The sequence below is a fragment of the Mus caroli genome, unplaced genomic scaffold (genome assembly GCF_978045245.1).
Source record: "Mus caroli unplaced genomic scaffold, Mus_caroli_1 scaffold_15, whole genome shotgun sequence".
In the NCBI taxonomy this organism is placed as follows: Eukaryota; Metazoa; Chordata; class Mammalia; order Rodentia; family Muridae; genus Mus; species Mus caroli.
The window spans coordinates 63,159,094-63,163,586 of NW_028227270.1; positions in this window are offsets into that span (position 1 = coordinate 63,159,094).

A 4,493-nucleotide genomic window follows, 5' to 3' on the forward strand; every position below is an offset into this window, starting at 1 on the left:
GTGCATTCCTTTGAAATCAGGTCAGAATTGTAGGAACACTTTTCTTGTTTAGAGTGCCATGGATAGAAGATACATTCTTGCTGGGGATCGATACATTCTTGCTGGGGATCGATACATTCTTGCCATGGATCCTGAACCCGGAACACTGCGTTTCCTCACTGAGGAACATTTAACTTTTCACTTGTGGGAATCACTCTGTAGATTCCCTTAGGCAGAGTCATCTCTGTTCTCTGGTGCCACTGCTAAGAAAAATCAATGTAAGTGTGCACACAAGTACTGTGAGGCATGGCAACTGCCTTAACAACCAAGATGGCTTCTAAGTAGCTAAAGGGAGCGTACTGGCTAGTTTTGTGTCAACTTGACACAGCTGGAGTTATCACAGAGAAGGGAGCTTCAGTTGAGGAAATGCTTCCATGAGATCCAACTGTAAGGCATTTTCCCAATTAGTGATCAAGGTGGAAAGGCCCCTTGTGGGCGGGACCATCTCTGGGCTGGTAGTCTTGGATTCTATAAGAGAGCAAGCTGAGCAAGCCAGGGGAAGCAAGCCAGTAAGGAACATCCATCCCTCCATGGCCTCTGCATCAGCTCCTGATTCCTGACCTGCTTGAGTTACAGTCCTGACTTTCTTGGTGATGAGCAGCAATATGGAAGTGTAAGCCGAATCAACCCTTTCCTCCCCAACTTGCTTTTTGGTCATGATGTTTGTGCAGGAATAGAAACCCTGACTAAGACAGGGAGGTAGTGTACATAGCGTGGGTACTTCGAACAATATTACTGATGAAGATATTATTCACATCCTAAGCTGTACACAGTAGGAAAGAACACAGTTTTCCCATGGTACTAAGAACAGCATGCAATCTAAACCTGATGAATCATTTCATTCTGAACTTTCTGCTTAATTCTTTTTTCAGCTCTCAGTTCATTGGGCCACAAAACACTGTCAATATGGAAAGGGTGTATGCAGAATGAGTGTGGGATGCTCTTGTAGTATGCTTGAATTGTCTCTCATTCACCCTACTGGAAAGGAAAGGATTCTCGTCCTAGGGTTATGGTGATAGACAAATGTATACATTATACAGAGTACATCTCACATAGGTAATATTTATGTATTTGTAGAACATATTTCATAGGTAATATTCATCAGTTATATGTACTCAGTTCCAGGAAGAGGAAGGTACCGTCTACCCACAGGGTCACATAAAGGCTGGAAATGCGAACAAAATGATCAAGCAGAGGATGGGAGGCAGACAGTATGGTAACCAAGGGTGACATGACTCCGGTTTTCACAGGAGGACAAGATGAACCTGTGTGAGCAATTCTATGGGCTGGCTAGGATAAGCAGGAGCTGTTGTGTGGTCCCCTGGGCAAGGAAGGTTGCTTGCCTGGAGAATCTGCTTTAGTGGAACAGAGTGGAAGACTTGCAATGAAGATATTCAAGCCTCTCCACACCCTCACCCTCCCCATCCCCAGCTTCAGCGTCTCTATCCCTGCATCACCCCCATGGCCTGCCCTGCCAGCTCCCCTAGATGTTATGTGAAGTTTTTGTTCATTCAGCATGTTCCATATATCTGCACTATGATTCTCTTTAGAAGTATTTTATCCCATCATTATGTGCATATGTGTGGGGGAGGCAGGCATGCCATGCATACGCATAGATGACTTCACAGAGTCAATTCTCACCTTCCAGCTTTACATGGGTTCCAGGGATGGCAAGAATGAAGCCCGGCTTGGGCAGGCAGTAGCTCCTCTGCTCATGGAGCCATCTTCTCTTATGTGCTCTTTTCCTTGCTCTGTGCTGGTTCGTACGCATACATTCTATTGATGGGCATCCAGGCTGCTATGCATACGTAAGTGTAAGCCTTTCCTTATGCATTTTATTTGTCAGTGTTTGCTTGTATGTGCTTGTATGCATACCCGTAACCCCCCCTTAATGTGTGCAATGCCCACTGAGGCCAGAAAAGGGAACCAGATCTCCTAGAATCAGAGTTACAGTTGGTTGTAAGCTACATGTGGTCACTAGAAGCCAAACTCAGCTCCTTTTTAAGAGTAGCCAGTGCTCTTAACCACTGAGCCATCTCTCCATTACTGTCATGTTTTTGTTTGTTTGTTTCAGTTTTTCTGAAGGGGAGTGGGGGCGGGGTAAAAGCTAAAGAATAGATCTGTTTTATTCAATAAAAGCTTTCAGGGCTTATTTTCAAAATGGCTGCTATGGTACTTCATAGTTCCACCAATGGCGAGTGAGTTCTTGTTGCTAGATTCTGACCAGCGCCAGATGCTGTCAGTATTTTAGCACTGTAAAAATTAAGTGGCAAGTCGGACACATGCATCAAAGTGGGGACATCACTCCAGGACTGTCAAGTTGTCACAACTTTCCAGGCTAAAGTCACAGTGGCATCAATTGCATCTTCCTTGACATTTAAGAACTATGACACCCTTGACCACTGATTGGTAAAGGTGCTTGAGAAATTAGCAACCAGTAGCCACAGTGTTAGAAGTTCTGTCCCTTGGAGGGCACAGCTATGCCCGCTGACACTTTGCAGAAAATGCTCTATCAGCCAATGACCAGCTGATATTTTGTGACATGCCCACTTAACAGTGTTTCTAAGTTCGCCAGCCTGTGAACCCATCAAGAGAATGTGTGCACAGACATGCCTCACAGCTGCCTTCTCTGGGACCAAGCCAACCAACAGCTGGCCCCAGCTGTCAGTGTACAGCCATTTGCAAGAAGAGGTGAAAATGGAAATACCCCTTTTCCTTCTGTCGCTGAGGAAAGGGACTTTTGGAAGCGAGAAGCAGTGGCCAAGGAAGGAGGACTCCAGACACAACCATCACAATTACTCTGGCCAAGGGAAATGTCTGCCCAGCAAACATGGTTATGCTAGTCAAGGGTGACATCTCAGCCACCTGTACTGCCATGAAAAGGAAAGAACAAACTCCAATAGACACTAGCTTAAAGAGACAAAGCAAGATGGGTGTGGTGGTGCACACCTTTAGCCTAGCATGTGGGAAACGAGATAGGCAGGATCTCTGGAAGTTCCAGCCCTGCCAGGGCTACTTAGTAAGTAAGACCCTGCCTTAAAAATAAAATAAGATAAAATAATAAAATAAAATAAAAAAATAAAATAAAATACCATCAGAATAAGGTAGGAAGTAGGTCTCTGAAATTAATGCATACTTCCCAGGAAGAACAATGGCCCAGAGCCAGTGAGCAGGACCCTATTGCTAAACTGACTGACAGTTCCTGAGAATGGAGCAAAGAGGGTGTGTTCCGAGCCACGTGTCCTGCTCTGTGCTTCCTGACTGCAGGAAGTAGGTAGGTGGAGCCAGTGAAGAACTGACCAGGTCTTCCCTTACAGCCTGTGGGGCAGATGGATGGACAGCAAAGGTAACTAGGAAAGGGAATTCGTGAATACTTGGGAATGTGCCCTTGAACTGCCCAGAGGAAAAAGCCCTCCAGGATGCCAGGCAGGGCCACTTCTAAAGATGGGGCTCAGAGCTCAGTGGCAGAGGATTCAAAGTAGAGTAGAGGGTCCTATGGTCCAATACAAGGATACCAATTGGAGAATGTTAGTTAACTCACTATGCAATGTTAACCCAGGGGCAACCAGGTTAGTGCTCCCCTGAATGAGAATCAGATCTGAGTAGTCACATTAGCAGAGTAGGAAAAAGAGACTGGGGGTTCAAAACCCAGTAGTGAGGCCAGTTAGAAACTATGGAACGAGTCCCAGGAGTTACTTCAAGAGCAAAAGGACCCATGGCTTACACAGCACCAAGAGCAGAGATGGCGTTTTTTCCCAAAGGGCAAGAATTTCTGTGCAGTCAGTACCCAGAGAGCGGCTAAGTGAACCACACAGCTGACCATCATGGCTGCCCCATTTCTCCTGTGCTGATGGGCAGACAGTGCTTCTCCTACTTCCCCACTCACTGTACAGTGAGAGAGGGAGACGTCCAGTCCAAATGCCATGCGCGCCCTTCTTTCTGGAACCCTCGTGTGCTTTGTGCTTCTGTAGTCCCCTCTTTCAAAGGCAAGCATACTTGTGTCCGGAAAAAGGCTACTTCCATGAAGCACCCCCAAGACATTCTTTGTCACACAGAATAAGCCCCAAATCATCCCCTGACTTCCAAGTCACAGACCCGATCCAACCTTGCCTTCCAGTTTCAAACATAAGATGTGCTTTCTGCTCAGGATCATTGAAGTGCGATGACTGAGCTATCACCATGGCACCGCCCCTTGGGTGGGAACATGAAATGCTCCTCCCCCTTCATTTCAGCCCTGAGTGGCTCATTTCCTTGACTGCAATAGTGATCTGCCTCTCTATCCTGACTACACACACCTGATTTCCTGACTTTCCTCATAACTATAGAATTGCTTGGCTTTAACCATCTGACCTTCATCTCCTCATTGGTCTGAAAGCACAAGAAAGACATGTTCCTGGGGGTTAAAAGATGGCGGGCGATCTTGCCTTTCTAGGAGTGGTTGAGCTTTCTCATTC